Source organism: Tiliqua scincoides, chromosome 8 (assembly GCF_035046505.1).
Source record: "Tiliqua scincoides isolate rTilSci1 chromosome 8, rTilSci1.hap2, whole genome shotgun sequence".
NCBI classification, from domain to species: Eukaryota; Metazoa; Chordata; class Lepidosauria; order Squamata; family Scincidae; genus Tiliqua; species Tiliqua scincoides.
The window spans coordinates 20,638,694-20,656,925 of record NC_089828.1 but is presented as its reverse complement, the minus strand read 5'-3'; the positions used below and the strand labels follow the sequence as shown (position 1 = coordinate 20,656,925).

The 18,232-nt window shown below is 41.6% G+C and overlaps 1 protein-coding gene across 6 annotated transcripts in view; it reads left to right on the top strand.

Moving 5' to 3' along the window:
* PEAK1 (pseudopodium enriched atypical kinase 1) overlaps positions 1 to 18,232 on the top strand; it is a 99,476-nt gene that overhangs the window by 5,465 nt on the left and 75,779 nt on the right. The gene's annotated exons all lie outside the window — the stretch shown is intronic.

The following is an 18,232-nucleotide window of genomic DNA, read 5'->3' as shown; positions in this document are numbered from 1 at the left end:
AACAGTTATGAATTCAGCAGGACCCGCAGGCTGTGAACTGCTCTGGCAGGGGGAGTGCAACACTATCCAATGTGCAGCACCAATCTAATGCCGCTTTCTGGATCAGGGGGACCTCTGTCTTGTCCAGGTTTCATCTCAACTTATTAACCCTCACCCAAATCCCAACTGCTTCCAGGCAGCACTCCAGGTCTTCTATTACTCCTTGGTATTTGGTGGAAAAGATGACATCCAGGTCCAAATTGCCAGATGACCCGTCCCAGCGGTTTTATGTAAATAGAATCCTGTGGGACACTACAGATCAGGAGCCATGGTAAATGGGTGTCCCCCTGCACCATCTCCTGGGCGCAGTCAACCAAGAAGGGACCAGTGGTGTGCATGATGGAGGGTCCAGGGGGGCACATGGTCCAGGGTGTTCCCTCTTCACCTGCTGCCTTCCCCCAGAGGCATTCTGAGGACCAGGGAGCCACTCATGCTTCTGCAGTCCTCAGGTCTTCTGGGGGCTAAAAATAGTCACTTAAGGTTTTTGGCCTTCTGAAGACCTTCAGAATGCCTTGGGGGAAGGCAGCGAGTGCAGGGGTGGCACCTCCAGGTGAGGGGCTGGCACCCCTGGAGGTGTGCAGCTGGGTGGCACAGTGGTGAGGAACACCAATGGAAGGAACAGTCACTGCAACACAGGGCCCCTAAGCCCCAACCTGGCCAGAAGGACACCTTAGTCAATGGTGTTGAGAGGTCCAGGAGGACCAGCAGGGAAGCTCTCCCCCTTTTCAGTCCTTGGATTCATGTGATCCACCAAGGCAACCAGGGCTGTCTCCATCCCAAAGCCCAGCCTGAAGCTAAATTTAAAGGGATCTAGATAATCAACTTCATCCAAAGCTCTGTGGAGCTAAGATGCCATCATCTTGGCTTGAAATAGGATCTTGTACTCAAAAGCATTCAGTCCAGCTCACCCTGGACTGAAGTTTGACTTAAATACCCTAGTTTTGACTTAAACCAGCTGGGGCTTGTAGGGGCTCAATTTCAGCTTCAATTTGGATAGTGGAAGTCAGCCCTGATATTTAAGAGTGTTATATTTCTTCTTTCCAGCTAGAAATCCATACAGTGAACCCCCCCCCCCATTGTCTGTTAAAAACAAACCAACCTGCAATGCATATGAATGGTAAGGGATGTGAAGCTTTCAGCATAGTGTCCACCTGGCACAATTGACATTGGGTTCACACTGGCTGACAGCTTTTGTAGCAGGCAAGCTAGAGAAGCGTAACTCTTTCAGCTGGCATCCCAGTTCCTTAGTCCTGTGTTCCCTTCAGCCATTTTTCGTAGAAGCTGAGAAGAATGGACAAGATGAGAGAAGACAAAATGATATGGTAACATGAAGGGGAGATAAAATTGCTTTCTACTCTTAGCTTGGCTTTGGTAAGGCACTTCTCTCCACTTTTCCCCAAGACATAATTAATCTACTTTTTTCTGTAATCTAAACAGAGTGTGTTCTTGTATCCTTCCTGCATAAACTTTGAGCACCATGTGCACTGCTACAATTTCATTAACCTCAGGGCGCCTAACTTAATTTGCAAAAATGTAAATATGCAAGGGATAAGTATCAGATCTAGTGTGATAATGCAAGAAGCAAGTCAGTTATCATTGCTTGAGTGGCAGATTAATGCTTTTGAAAAATACATTACAAGGGAAGGTGTCAGTGAAGGGCATTTGTTTGGGATTCAGTAGTTATCCAAAAGTGTACATACACATAGGAAAACTGTACTTGTGTATTGTACACATGAACTACTACAACTATTGTGTAGTGATGTATGTCTGAAATCTTTAACTTCAACTAGCAGTGAGGTATCAGGTAGAGTTGGATTGAGTCATGTAATGGTAAAACAGCAAACTGTTGTTTCATGGTTACCTTTTGTATCCATTGATTAGTATATTGGAGATAGATACTTCTTGGTAGAGAACAGTTTTATTTTGCTGCATTTTTGCTTATTCAGCAATTAAGAATTGGCAGTACTAACTGAAAGTTGCTAAATTGGCAAAGTAGCAGCAGACTTCAGTGAAATAGTTGCAGAGTTTTAGTAAAAGGATTACTTATAGTGCAGGTGGGAAATCTTCAGAACAAACAGTAAGAAACCTGAGATCAAGTGTAGTATTGAAGATGAATTGCAAATTAATAGACTACTAGCACATAATGTAGATCAGGGGTCTCCAAATCCCAACCTGGGGGCCAGCTGTGGCCTGCAGCAAGCCTCTATCCAGCCCACAACAAGCCTCTGGTGCCCTGCAAGCCTCTGGCCCACTTGACCAAATGTGACCGGAGCTGTGCTCTGGTTGCATCTGGAGGGTATTCTGAGGGCTGAGGAGGTCACAGCTCAGGATACCTTCTAAAGGCCTAAAAACATCACTTCCTGAAAAACCAGAAGTGATGTTTTTGGGCCCTTGGAAGGCCTTAGGCTTTCTGAGGAAGCCTCCACAGCCCTCAGAACATGCTCCAGATGTTTCCTGTGTTGTGCTGGTTCTGAGTTACTTAGTTCTGTACATGTAAGTAAGCTGCCTGTGAGATGGAGGCATGGAAGTCCATTTGAGTGTGTGCTTTATTTGGTGTTTGGAGAAATCCTGGAGTTAGAGCCCATTCATTCATTTATTCCTTCATCTAAGTTCTGTTTCTATTGTATGTATTTAAATTTTATATTTAAAATTTATTTTTCTGGCCCTCAACACCATGCTAGATATTTGGTGTGGCCCTCTGGCTGAAAGATTTGGAGATCCCTGATGTACACAATAGTGCACACTGAAAAAATTTATACTGTGTCAGTGATACAGTAGTGTCTGTAATTATTGCTTTATGTTAAGCACCATTTATACATTGTAACCAAACAGAGCTTTTGTGTAAAGGCAGTGCATCTTCATACCAGATTCTGAAGACACATGTGAAACAATCATACCATTACACCTTCCTTGTGAGTACCTAGAGCAGTGATTTTCAACCTTTTTCGTCTCACGGCACACTGACAAGGTACTAAAAGTGTCAAGGCACACCATCAGTTTTTGGACAATTGACAAGGCCACCCCTTGCTGTTGGTGGGGGTCTCATATCCCTAATGGTCCTATTAATAAATTACTCTCCACCAAACACCCATGGCACACCTGGGGACCATTCACGGCACACCAGTGTGCTACAGCGCAGTGGTTGAAAATGGCTAACCTAGAGACTTACTATGGTTTGAAACAGAATGCTGAGTGTTGTTCCAGAAAAGCAATTCTCATGTGAAGCCACTGACCTTAATTGATACAATCCCAGTAAAATTACACACTTTTAAGTCCCGTTTTCAATGGGAGAGGGGGTCACGTGTTTAATTCTCTTTTGAAATTGGTGGAGTTTAAAAGTGTGAACTGTGATGGGAACATAACCATTGTTCTTTTCTAGTTCCTTCTAACTTACTGAGCCATCAAGTTATTTCCTGTTAAGCTAGAAAGCTGAAATTTGCCATGGTTCTTGCTTATGAATCTCTAAGAAAAGGTTGCGCTGTGAGACAGATTATATTTTACATAGAAGGCAGTAAAATCACCCATGTGGCCTTCGGTTGATATGGCGATAAACACAGATCAGACCGAACTACCCTGTGCAAATTCCTCAGCACGTGAATCCTCTGAAATTCCTCAGCATATTGAGGACCCTGGAATGCCAGCTCACCACCGTCTTACTTTAAAGGTCGGTGTGCATGTCAGGTTACATAATTTGAATCTGCTGAAACTTTTTAATGGCACAAGTCTTCAAATCAAGGACCTCAGTCACAATGTCATAGAGGCTACAATTTTTATATGCAGAAGGTGAAATGGTATTTATGCATTCCAATAATCACATCAGACTACCCTTTGAATTTAAAAAAACTGCAATATCCGCTTGGTGTTTTCTTTGCTATGACTTTCAATATGTTCCCAGGACAACCCTTAAAACATGCTGGTATCAATGTAAGGCTAGATTGCTTCTCTCATGGGCAATTTTATGTAGTGTGTTCAAGAGTTAGTAAACCAAACTACTTGGTGATACTAGTGCCAGAATGTAAAACTGCAAATGTAGCTTACCAAGAAGTCCTAACTGCATAGATACAGTAAATCTTAGATATTAGACAGTTAACAGGGTAGAAAATAAACACTTTTTTAATCTATTCAAAGAATGGGTACTTCAGCTAGTAAAAACATAAGTATATTTTTAGTTCCTTCTGCTAACTAGGCAAAGAGGCATGTTTTAAACTTAAAGAGATGGTTCTTTTATTTTTAGAGTGGTGGCGCTGTCCCTATTCATCCTAGCTATTGTGACATCCTTTCAGTGGCTGTTGTTGCTGTCTCCTCTGGATTTCATAGAATCCTAGAGTTGGAAGGGGTTTTCAAGGCCATGTAGTCCAACTTCCTGCTGTAAATAGGACTTGCAGGAATAGCTAACACAACAGAACTCTTTCCTGAAAATCAATATATAAATATTTTTGATAAATGTTTGCAGAATTGGGTTAGAGATACAGAAAATTATCAGACTTAAACCCAAACTGTACTATAGATATAGGTTTAGAACAAGTATTGTGTCTTCAGAAGAATAAAAATATAGTAATTGCTTCTCCTTTTTCTCACAAGATTGCTTAGGAATGATGGCATGTCAGGGCAAGCCTATTAGAGTCAAAAGAGTAGATGTACCATTGTATTTCTCCTGGGAGCAAACCTTATTGTAAAATGTAAGTAAAACTCTTTCTGAATTTGTCGAGTCAAGCTGAATGAAGCATTTAAAGCAATAAAGCACAAAATGTTTCTCTACTTTGTTGATCAACACTTGTAGATCTATAAATATTATATAGGTTCTTTCAATAATTTGGTGGTGTGTTAGTGATTAGGATTCCATAAATGTTCAGTCAGCACATCATCTTTATGTCCTATAAGCTTTGCTTTTTACATGAGGAGGACTTAATAAAGGTGCACTACCATATGGAATGTTGTTCTGTAGCATTGAAAGCACCTGTTCCTACTCTGATTCTGTTGGTAACAGTTGCCATGCAAAATGTTCTGCCACAGCCTGCAGATTTCAGGTGAAAATGCTGAATGGTTAGCTGTAGATTCTTCACCCTAAGGAATCTTTAATTATGGTAAGTTTGTGCTGCTTTCTTTACCAGTGTGGCTGTATTCTGTTTTATATAATGCAGGAGAGATTTGATCATTTTTCTTGTTCGTGCTGCTTTCGGCAAGGACACAGTATCTAGTTGCCTGCCTTATTAGCGTTGCTATTTGCATGACAGTCAACAGGGGGAATAATCTTTAAACAGTATGTAGCAAGATTGGAATAATGCTGAAACAGCATGATTGCATATGTTTAATACATTATGTTTTATTCTTTAAACATTACCACTTTGCATGTGGTAAGATTGTGTTTTTCATTATATTGTATGAGATGAACCTTGTTTGAGTTGTTAACTCCACTGATGAAAATGGTACACAGTTTCATTGCAGAATGACAGATGTGAAGAGAGATTTGCTACTGAGTAAGATGACTAGGGGAAGACTGTAGTATATTGCTGTAGATAAGTAGCACAAGATCTGTGGTCAGAATGTCCTGCATGTTGTGTAAATGATGGTATATCTAGGTAGGAGGAGGGGGAATGTATGCTTCTAAACAACAGTAGTTCTACATTCCTTCCTCAGCTGCTTCAGCCAGGATGAATATGCACAACCATGAGAGACAAAATATGACAGATCTTAAAATTGCAGCAATAAGGGAAAAATATCAACATCGCTATAGCTGAATTTTAATATAAGGAAATAAAGGATGTATAGCATTCAAAATCAGATGGTTCATTTCTTTTTATGAATTGGATTTCTGCAATAGGCATCTTATCAGTTATCCCTAACCCCTAATGCTTTGAAATAGTATTATATGTACTAAACAGTTCAACAAAAATCTACTGCAGGCAGGTACATATAATCAGATAATGAAGTAATGTTTTAACAGTAGGCAATACTTGCATGAAGACATTATAATTTCACCAAGTGTTACTGACATGTTGCTTACTACCATTTCCTTTTTTCATTTAGATTAAATTGCTAGTACAAAGGAAAGAAGAGGAAAGTCTATTAAAAGATAAGAAAATAGAGCTGGTGTTAGGAGAGCAGAGGCAGCACAGGATCAAATGGCTGAGTCATGGATGAATGATGTATTGAGCTACTGAATTGATTAGAAATTCATATTGGCAGATAAGCAGCCTTCTGCACTTCTAAAAGTCAAACAGTACTGTTGCATTTTGGGGCATTCATGCAGAAGTAGTGTGCATGATAAAGTAACAGGTAAGGCGTAAAAAGTAACCTTTTCTAGGTAGTAGGTTGATACTTTGTTTAAAGTTTTAATCTAGTATATAGTTATTTAATGTCAGTATTCTGAAATGATTTATTTTTTTCTTTAAATTGAATAAAACTGTGAGCCAGCTATGCTAGAAATAATTCCAGTAAAGGCAGTTAGGGTCTTAACTAGTATAAGTGGAAAGGGGGTAACCGTATCTTTTGACTTTGTTGAATGTATTATTGAGAGAATTAAAATTCAGTATCTTGCACACAGAAATTTCATATGAGCTCAGTCCAGTTGATGGTTAGCATTTGCATCATTCAGAAATCTTACTCTTTTGCCATCAGAGTGGATTGATTTTTAAATCAAGGTTACTAAATCAAAATGTTCATTTTATTATTTAGAGGTTTCCTAAGTAAAAGTGCTTACTAATTGGTAGGTAGTCATACATATATATAGTTAGAGTACGGATTTTGAATCAGTTGCAGAAATCAGGTACAGGTCCAACCTTGTCTCACACTGATTTTTTATACATGGATTTGACTCAACATGAATGACCACTGTGAAGGAATGGAAGGGGAATCCCTTCCCCCTGAGCATGTAAAAGAAAGGTGATCACTTTGCATTGGTGAAGGGAGGGTCTGGGTGAAGCGCCTTTCTGAGCGCTTGGAGGAGGACTGATTGATGGATTGTCTTCTTAATGACTCTTAAATTACATCACTAAGGTCAGCAAGGCTGTTTTTAAATCACCGGAACAAAGAAACTTTGTTTTTTTAAATTGATTTGCTATAGTTTGTTTTTTGCCATCCATGTGAGTGTTTGGAAAGGAAGGCACGCGAATAATGAGGCTCAACCTGTATTGCAAACTAGTCTAAGTAAGTAGAATGGTACTTTAACATTGCTAGGGATTCCGGGTAACTTGGCATTCTGAGTCAAAACCGAGGGCTAAATACTCACTACCCATTAATATTCAGGTCAATTGTTCTGACTCTGTTTACAGAACAGAGTGAGAAGTGAGGCAGGATTTCTTGAATCCTTCTGAAGTATTCCAGCATTAGTTGGACTTCGGTTTTTCAAAAAGTGTTTGAACATATGAACATCTGCCTCTTACTGAAGTGGACCATTGGTCCATCAAGGACATTATTGTCTTACAATGATGAAAACTGTTCTCCACAGATTCAGAAAGGGATCTTTCCTCAGCCATGCTTGGAAATCTCAGTGGTTGAACCTAGAACCATTTGCAATCAAAACATGTGCTCTACCACTAAGTGACAACCTCTCCTTTTTTTGCAGGACATAACTATAAAAAGGAAACTGTCACAAGGCTGTTGCAACCTAGCTCTCAATCCACTTGTTTATAGCAATTGTAATAGGTTAGCTGCAGTATTTAAATTGTAAAAATTAGAAGAAATTGCCAAGGCTTAAGTTAAAATTCCTAGGTGAGGTACAGCCTTTTATCCACAAGCCCACACTGCAAATGGCGATGTGACATTCTGTATTTGTGTACATCAGACACCATTATCAATTTGTTTTGTACACTATCCTGTCAAAGAGGAACAAAGAAGAGAAATTTAGGCTATTTGAAAGTTATTAGACTATGGGGGTGTATTTCTCTGCTACTTGAAATTTCAAGTAATTTGAAGAAGAAAGTAAACACTGAACAGACAATAGAGCTGTTTATAGATGGTTTGAGCTCTCAGACATTGCATTAATCAGTGCTGAATTAGAGTTTTTATGTTGTAAATTAATTTCCTCTGAGACATTGTTCCATCTTTGGAGGTATATTTACTGTAATTTATTCCTTTACGTTTCACATTATTGCTGCAGATCAATTCAGCTCCATCATTAAAAAAGTTGGATGGCTGCAGTAAACAATCGGTGAACCCTTCATGAGTTTGATTAAAATTCATTTACATTTCCTGTGAATAATATTACAGAAATTTATTCTCTTAAAAGTAGACCATTATTGGGAAGCATTCACTGCATGCAAAATTCTCCAGGTAAATTGTACATATTGTAAGGTGAATGAAACCAATACACTTAGTACCCATATACAAGAGCATACATTGGAAAGGCTCCTAAGCTGTTAAGATTACAGTATTTCCTAGTTTAATAAAGTATGTTCTATCTTTATTACATTAGAAGTTTGGTATGTGTACAGAGATTTCAACTGCTTTATCTGTGAATAATAACTGAGATTTTTCTAAGGACTGTTGTAAGCAATTAAAGCCATTATTGATAGCAGTATAAGGTAGCACTCAATATTTCACACTGTTGTGACTTTAGCTGTTAGTGGCTAGAGCTTACCGTATTTTTCGCTCCATAAGACGCACTTTCCCCCCCCCCAAAAAGTGGGGGGGAAAGTGCGTACGTCTTATGGAGCGAATACTGCGCAAAAAAAAAAAAAAAACTCCGCCCTGGCCCCGCCCCCTGCCTGCTCTGCTCCCCAGGAAAGTGTGGGTGGGGTGGCAGTCTCGCTGCGCAAGCCCGCGTGTCTACTCAGAAGTAAGTCTCAGCATCACTGGGGCTCACTCCCAGGAAAGCGTGGGTTGGGGTGGCAGTCTTGCTGAGCAAGCCCAAGTGTCTGCTCAGAAGTAAGTCTCAGTGTCACTGGGGCTCACTCCCAGGAAAGCGTGGGTTGGGGTGGCAGTCTTGCTGAGCAAGCCCAAGTGTCTACTCAGAAGTAAGTCTCAGCATAAGAACATAAGAACAGCCCCACTGGATCAGGCCATAGGCCCATCTAGTCCAGCTTCCTGTATCTCACAGCGGCCCACCAAATGCCCCAGGGAGCACACCAGATAACAAGAGACCTCACCCTGGTGCCCTCCCTTGTATCTGGCATTCTGATATAACCCATCTCTAAAATCAGGAGGTTGCGCATACACATCATGGCTTGTACCCCATAATGGATTTTTCCTCCAGAAACTTGTCCAATCCCCTTTTAAAGGCATCTAGGTTAGACGCCAACACCACATCCTGTGGTAAGGAGTTCCACAGACCGACCACACGCTGAGTAAAGAAATATTTTCTTTTGTCTGTCCTAACCCGCCCAACACTCAATTTTAGTGGATGTCCCCTGGTCCTGGTATTATGTGAGAGTGTAAAGAGCATCCCCCTATCCACTCTGTCCATCCCCTGCATAATTTTGTATGTCTCAATCATGTCCCCCCTCAGGCGTCTCTTTTCTAGGCTGAAGAGGCCCAAACGCCGTGGCCTTTCCTCGTAAGGAAGGTGCCCCAGCCCCAAAATCATCTTAGTCGCTCTCTTTTGCACCTTTTCCATTTCCACTATGTCTTTTTTGAGATGCGGCGACCAGAACTGGACACAATACTCCAGGTGTTACTCCATCACTGGGGCTCACTCCCAGGAAAGCGTGGGTGGGGTGGCAGTCTTGCTGAGCAAGCCCGCATGTCTACTCAGAAGTAAGTCTCAGTGTCACTGGGGCTCACTCCCAGGAAAGCGTGGGTTGGGGTGGCAGTCTCACTGCCCAATCCTGTGCATGCCTACTCTAAAGTAAGTTCCATTAGAGTCAGGGGGGCTTACTCCCAGAAAAGCCTCTCTCCCTCCGCCCAAGCCTGGAGCATCACAGCTTCTCTCTTTCCCCCCCCCCAAGCCTAGAGCATCACAGACTCTTCCCTCCCCCCAAGCCTGGAGCATCACAACTTCTCTGCAACACAAACACTTCCCCCCTCTCTCACACACACAGGCTGCCCCCTTCACTTACACACACAGATGCTCTGCCCCCCCATTCACACAGCAGGGGAGGGGCACTTTCACTCACCTCATCCAGCATCTGAATGTAAGCCCCCCCCCCATCACAAAGAAAAAACTGTCTCCTTGGTCAGAATGCCAGTGTTTGCTTATTGCACAAGCCCCAGGTAAGGCTCGGTTCTCACCATAAATCCAGAGGTTTGTTGTGTCTTGAGAATTCAAGTTGTGGTTGGACTTTTCACTTGTTCATTTGTATTGGAATCACGGAAGAACTGGCGAGGAGGTAGATGTGGTGTCAGCAGTGGCCCCTTTAAGGGTAAGGCCTGGGCATCCAGCAGAGTGTGCTGCACAGCTGCAGCCACTGGAAGGCAATAGGGCCCTCAGGGATATAAGGAGTACCAGAGGCAGAAAGGGTTTGTGGGTTTTGAAGGAGTGCAGTTTGGAGGTAGGAGAGGAGACTGACTGGGTTTATTGAATTTGGAATCTGACTGTGGATTGTGACTGGACTTGGATACCCTGATGGATTTGACTGACCTACCTGGAACCTGACCTTGGACTGTAATTTGGCTTATTGGCTCTGGACTCTGATTTGGTAACTCTGATTGATGGGACTGATTTACTTGGCATCTGTGGACTGGAACTGGACTCACTTTTGCTTGCTGCACTGGTGAGTTGCACAAGGGGGACTGATCAGCCTTAAGCAGGCACGAGGCCCAGTGGATTGGAATTTAGCAGAACATCATTGTAGCAGAAAGATAATGTGATCCCCTATTTGTGTGCACCTGCTTTTGTGAGCTTCATAAATTCTGACTCTAGCGATGATGAGTTCTTGGGGTTTCCAGAAAACTAGAGTACTCAAACCTTTAAGTCTCTCCATTTGTTAATGACAGTGATAATGGTTCTTAATGCCACTGTTGACTGCTGTTCACTTTACATGGTTCAAATGTTATTCTGTTATAGTTTATTAAATATTTTATGACACTATTTGGTTCAGAATATTTTTTTCCTTGTTTTCCTCCTCTAAAAACGAGGTGTGTCTTATGGTCAGGTGCGTCTTATGGAGCGAAAAATACGGTAGGTACTTGGGACAAACTACATGTTTGGTAAACCATTAAGACAGGGGTGTCCAAAGTTTTTGGCAGGGGGGCCACATCATCTCTCTGACACTGTGTCGGGAGCCAGGGGAAAAAAGAATTAATATACATTTAAAATTTGAATAAATTTACATATGTTTACATAAATGAATATATTAAGGATTAACTTGTATGAATGAATGAAGGTCTTGCAATAGCTCAAGGCCTATAAAAGGCCTTGCACAAAGCAAACCTGGCCGTTCCTTTGCTGCTGCTACTGCATCACAGACTTGAAACAACAAGCAGTGGAGGGAGCCCACAGCTCACGCAAGTGGTCAAACAGTTGCCCTCATGCTGAGAGCAGTTGCTTCGGGCCAGTGTGGGCTCCAACAAATCTCTGGAGGGCCAGAGGCTCATTGGAGACTGGGGGCTCCCTGAGGGCCGCATTGAGAGGCCTCGAGGGCCGCAAGTGGCCCCAGGGCCGGGGTTTGAGCACCCCTGCATTAAGAGGTGTGCTTGAAACCAGAAGTGTTTCTTAAGCAAAAAGCAGCTGTGGGGGCTCAGTCCTGAAGGTGGAATTTAGCTGATTTTTCTTGTGCTGTGTTGTCTGTTGAACTCCTCCTTCCCAAGATATTTTCTGCAAATAATCATTTTGAAGGGGGGCGATTTTCAGTAAGAAAACTTTATGTGGGGGATGTAATTAGTTTTCCTCTTCCCCTGCTCTGTTGTCCAATTGGGATCACATCCATTCCCCCCTCCCCTCACCAGTGCTTTTTTCTTTTTCTGAAGTTCCAGTTTTGAGCATGCCTCTTTGATACTTCAATAACTTTTTTCTCACTTACTTTAAAATAAACAATTTTTGGTTTTTCACAAATGAGATTCCTGTTTCTGCTCTGGTCTGTGCTGTTGTGTTGGGAAGATATAGTGCTTGTAGACTGCTTAGATAAAAGGCTTCATAACATTTTGTAAAGAAACAAGGAGACTGACTAGTCATTGTTTGCCCATTGTCTTCATTCCATTGCACTGGCTTGTTAGTACAATATTATCTAAAGGCCTTGTCTAAACACATCTGATCATCCTTTAATTTCCAATCAATCTATTTTGCATAGTCACCTGTCTCTTCAACTTGCACAACATATTAAAGAGACTGCAAGTATCTATTTGTATTTTGGGGTTAGGAATTTACACACAATGTCAGGACCAATAAACTGTGAAATCAATTATTAAATCTGACTGACTTGCTGAATCTTGGAATTGCTTTGTTGATGATTTGTGAATCTCTGCACCATGTTCCCAAAAACTCAGTTTTTCATTGCCTATGAAGACAAATTTTTGGTTAACTGCCTTTGAAAGCACAATTGCTGTTGGAATTGCAAGTACGTATCATTTAGAATAGTTTTATAGAAACATTGTTCACTTTAGAACAGAGGAATCCAAACTTTTTGACAGGAGGGCCAAATCATCTCTCTGACACTGTGTTGGAGACCAGGAAAAAAAAATTACAGGTTGAGACTAATTATTCTCCTAGGTTCCTTTCCAAGCACTCACTGGATTAAAAAAAACACTATAGCATTATAGCAAATCAATTTAAAAAACAAAGTTTTGTTGCTCCAGTGATTGAAAAACAGCCTTGCTGACCTTTTGACTCTTAAGATAAGAGTCATTAAGAAGACAGTCCATCAGCACTTCACTCAGCCCCTCCCTTCACCAAAGCAAAATGATCACCTTTCTTGCTGGGGGAAGGGAGGGGTCCACAAGAGAGAGAAGGATTGATGGATTGTTAGCCTGCTGCCCCCCCTCATTAAGGATGCTGTTGTTAAAGGACTGTTCAGTTTTTAAAACTGATTTTAAAGGGATGCATTTTTCCCCTTCTCCAGTGATCAGCACATTCTTTCTCATTTGCAGGGGGCAGTCATGTTGAGTCAAATCCATGTATAAAAAATCCGTGTATAAATAGACTGGACCTGTAATTTACATTTCAAATTTGAATAAATTTACATAAATGAATATATTAGAGATGGAACTTGTATATATGAATGAAGGTCTTGCAATAGCTCAAGGCCTATAAAAGAACTTGCACTTCACTGCCACTGCTGCATCTCAGTTGTGAAACAGCAAGCAGTGGAGGGGAGCCCTCATTCCACAGCTCATGCAAGAGGTTGAACAGTCACCCTCATGCTGAGAGCAGTTGCATCGGGCCAGTGCAGGCTCCAGCAAGTCTCCAGAGGGCCAGAGGCTCATTGGAGACTGGGGGCTCCTCGCAGGCCACATTAGGAGTCCTCGAGGGCTGCAAGAGGCCCCGGTGCTGGGGTTTGGGCACCCCTGCTTTAGAAGAAAGTTATTGTCGAAAAATTCTCAATAGGATTTCTTTCATTGTAATTTAGCACATTATGGACCTGTTACAGGCAGGTTTATATGATCCAAAAGCCTCCAAGGGGAAGGTCTCCCCCTTGGTCCCAAGACTAACCTCCCTTGGTTGTTGCTTAGAGGATCCATTGGCAATTCCTTAAAATTTCTTCTTTGCATATTGCCTAATTGTTCCTTCCCTTTCCTTGGGAAGGGATCTAGAGGCCTCTTTCATTTGCCTTGGAGTCTTCCCCAGGAAATGTCAAAGCATCCTGATCCCTTACAGGGCCATGTGCTGAACCTTAGACCCCTTGATTAGGATTAGGATTGTGAGTTCCTCTTCTCAGTGGTTCCAGGGTGACTCGGTCTTCCCAACCATGTCAAATCAAGATTTAATGTTATAGAAAGTCAACTGCCATCACTGTGGACTTAGGCAGTATGAGTTGTGAGGGTTTCCCTGGTTGGATAGGTAGTTTATAGTTTCTTTCAGATTTCAGGTTCATTTTATTTTTGTTCTGCAGAGGGCAGCAGATGCTCAGTCCTGTCTGAGGAGCAAGGGGGGAACTCCTCCTTTTGGAGCCTTTTGGGTTATGTGACCCTGCCTACTTTCAAGAGGAGGAGCTTCCCACAAGCAAAGACTGAACCACTCTGGAACCACTGAGAAGAAGAATTCACAAAGAAGTGCACCTTTCCCCAGTTTTCTCTACCTGTTCCTCCATTGTCTCATCTTGCTTCTCTGAGCAATGAAGGACTATGTGGCTGCCCACATAGTTGCCCTAAGGACTCTATAAAGCTACTTTGTTAGAGAGATATAAATTTTAAAATAAAAATATGCACTGCATAGGAGGTTCTGCAACAAAATGTTGCAACATGCACTTCTTCCTGAAGGTCCCAAAGGGCTCAGTGAGTCTTTAGAGCAGTGTTCTCAACTAGTAGTTCCTGTACCATTCGTGGTACTTGAGGTGGTGTCTGGTGGTATGCACGGGACCCACAGACCCGCACTCTTGGCAGCGTGGTCAGCAATGCAACATGTCAGGCAGCAGTAGGAGGCTAGGCTCATCAGGCAGAGCTTCAACATATGCTTTTCACACACTCAAAAACACTTTCATTGGCCTTGAGCCTCTTACTGGTACAATACTTACACATTGTGCCTAACCTCCCAATCTGGCAGTAACTGGTAATGACATAGGTGTTACTTCCAGTGGACCTTGCAAAGTGGTACGGCAGTGGACAAACATTGAGAAACGCTGCTTTACAATAAGTATGCCTAAGACATGCCCCTAACTTGCTTAGTTAAGCTCTTAAACCATACTTGCCAATACCCCTTCCTCTTATTTCTGTTTTCTCTCTGTTTCCAATGCATCCCTGTATCTCTTTCACACAGTTAAACATTAAAAAAGGAACCAGCAGTGAAGCAAACAGAATACTTTCCTTCCCCTTCTAGCAAAAGCATTGCAATACATAGAGATGACTCTTCTCAGAATCCTCTCACTAACTCTAATGTTCCCTGGAAGTGGAATGCATTTTGGGGCTTTTGTTTTTTAAAAAAACTTGTGATATATGCAAACCTCTGGAGTTTGTTGAGTACCCAGATACCTCCATCATCTTTGTGGGTGGTTCCATTTTGGTTGCAGATCTGGTCAGCATGCAAGAACTAAACTTTCCCTTATAGGAAATGATTGGGATCAGGAATGCTAAGAACTGGGTCTCTGCACATTGGATTCTCCACACAGATTTTGCCACATCATATGTACATTGTGAGGACCTGCAAGAGGGTAGAAAAGGAAGGTGTTCAGAGAAAGACAGGATGGTATCTTCCCCCCCCCACTCAATAGGACTGACTTCTTTTTTTAAAAAAGCACATCTCTGACCTAAGCTTGCAGTACTCTGTATATTTACTGTTTCCCAAGTGAATATGCTATTTCAGATATATAAAAAATGATTTTATTAATTTCTGTATAACTGAAATTTTGTTGGAAACAGAAAGCCAATTACAGTTTTGACATTGATTTCAGCAGCACTGTCTTTGGGGAATGTTTTAAAGAAACAAATTGTATAGTATTTTATAAGCAATTGTGACTTCATAGCCTCAAGGCTTTTCAAGAGTAGACAATAGGAAACAAAATGCAACTTCTATTCCTGTTTTTTAAGGAAAAGTTTGGGCTTTTTGCTTTTTAGTCTTTGATTTAGAAACAATGAGTGTGTCATCAAGATATCATATTGCCATTTAAAGTTTGATTTGTCTACCCGAGCAAGTCTGTTTGAATTGTTTGACAATGAGAATATTCTTTCTGTAATTGATTTTGCTAGCTTAAATTATTAACTAATTTTTTAGTCTGGCCTTCATTTTAAATGGAGTGTTCCAGGCATCTTACAATAAACATAGTAATAAATATGCAAATACATATGTTGCCCCACATGTGTGGCTCATGGCACAACCCAGAGGAAACTGACATTTACAAAAGACACACAGATATAGCTGCAAACACTATTAGTTATGGGAGAGATAAACGTATGTATGGTAAAAGGAAGGCAAGAATGCAGTGAAGTAAAAAGACAATCAGCAGACTGTGGGTCTGGTACCCACCAATGGGTTGTGACCGAATTTTGGGTGGTTTGCAAAACTGACAGGGCAAATTAGGCTTTGTGCATCAAGGGATAACCCATTTCTACCCAACCCATAGGTGTATACATTTGATCTGTGTGTGTGTGTGTGTGTGTGTGTGTGTGTGTGTGAGAGAGAGAGAGAGAGAGAGAGAGATTGCACTTGGGGAAATGCTACAGACCTGTACTTTTAAACAAGCTACTATGTATAGTCTTTTAACAATGATAGTCAGTGGGACTTATCACTTCCGGGGGCCCTGACATTCTAAAATGTCATTCTAAAAGGTGGGTCCCAGTGCTAAATGTGTGAGAACCACTGCTGTTTGGAGAGGAGCACTACTGCTGAATCACAATTATAACCCCTTGGCATTTATAAATCAGGCAGTGGCCTCTAGAGCCTCTAAAAAAGTTTGAAAAAGCACTGTTTTTGAGACATTTATTTAAAATATTTCTATACCTCTTGTTTATGCTCAAATCAGTGTACAACAATAAAATTACAAAACCGCATAATTATAAACCTTAAATAAAACCAATTAAAATGTTACTGGAGTTGATTAAAAGGAGTAAAAACAGAATACATATATTTGAACTAGTATAAAATGGCAACTTAGACTGATGCATGTTAAATTAAAAGGGATCCCTAGGAGGTTCCCCTCTCCTCAAAAGCCAAGTGAAATAAAAATGTTTTCAAAACCCATTGGAAACCATATAGAGAGGGAGCTGTCCTCAGGTTCTCTGGAAGCTGGTTCCACAACTGAACATGGTGCCACAACATGATACCACAACAGCAAAGGCCCTGCATATTCCACCACCCCCTTGACTTCAGATGGTGGCAGTATCGTGAGCAGGGCACTATCTGTCTTGTCATAGGGGATGTGCAGGATTATATGGGGGACATAGCTTCTTGAGGTATCCTGATCCTGTACTGGTATGGATCTTGTGTGTGTGTGTGGCTTGCCTCAATATTATCTAGAAACAGGTGACAGAATGAGTTAAGCTCCTGTTACAAGTAAAAAATGAATTAACTATTCACAGTAGGAAAGCTTGTTCTTTCCATACTGCGCTCAGTTGTGTGCAGTACTTCTGATACATTAAGTCTGTTACATCATTCAAATAGTTCAGAGGGCTTGATGGCTCAGTTAAGGGGGAAATGTACTGAATGGAACCTGGAGCTGATTTCTGTCTTCCACCTTAACTGTTTAGACTGGGTGGGGGGAAAAACACTTGGTGGAACATAGACTTTGGAATATAGACTAAAATCTTAGAGCAGGGCTGTCGCCAAGGTTCCTTCTCCTTAATCTACTGAGACAGTTTCCCTAAAAGGTAGAAGCAGGTAGCCACAAGGCAAAGTAGCTGAGGCTTGGTCCTCCAAAGAAGCCAACCAAATGAAACACAGGCAAACACTCAGTGGCAGAATTAAAAAAAAAAAAAAAGGTTTTGAGGTGCAATTCCAGCAGACTGCGAAGCGACTTATCCTGTTTTAGAAAGAGACTTTCGGGGGGTGGGAGAGACTGAGAAGCAAGAGGACAGGCAAGAGGTGAGTTACCTACCTAGTAGATGGGATTGGCGTGGTGATTTCTGAATATTTTATAGGATGGTAATGTGTGACACAGAACAGTAGATAATTCTCAGTTTTGATGGCAGAAGAATGAACAGGCTTCTTGTAAGGTTTTCTGTCTGCAGACTAAAGGCAATCCTCTGAGTCTCTTTACTCCTACCAAACTAATCTTCTGTCCCTTAAAAGCTCCTGAGGATGGGCTAATGCTGTGTCTTTTGCATGTAGGAAGCACTAGTGGGATTAAAATGGGGGTTTCAATCTCTTGGGAAGAAATCCTGTTGCTTAGAAAAGGCCAGTCACTGTACTAGCATATGGCATAGTGCCCAAAATTTGCACCTGAGAGTTAATGACTAGAGCCAAGTGCCTAAATGCTCCCTTTTCTCCCCTGACAGTTGGAAACTCCAAGATTTGGCCAATGTGTTGCAAGACAGAAAAGATGGCTTATGGCAAGGTGTGGCCTCTTGAGAAATTTCCATGAGGTTACTTCAGGTAATGGGGGGTGGTGTCTAGAAGGAAGAACATTTTCATTTTGATTTCAGTTTGATATAATTCATATCAACTTTGGTCAAGAGGTATGCAAGTCTGGCCTGGGCTTCATGCCACTTGGGCACTTACGCTAAACTGTCAAGA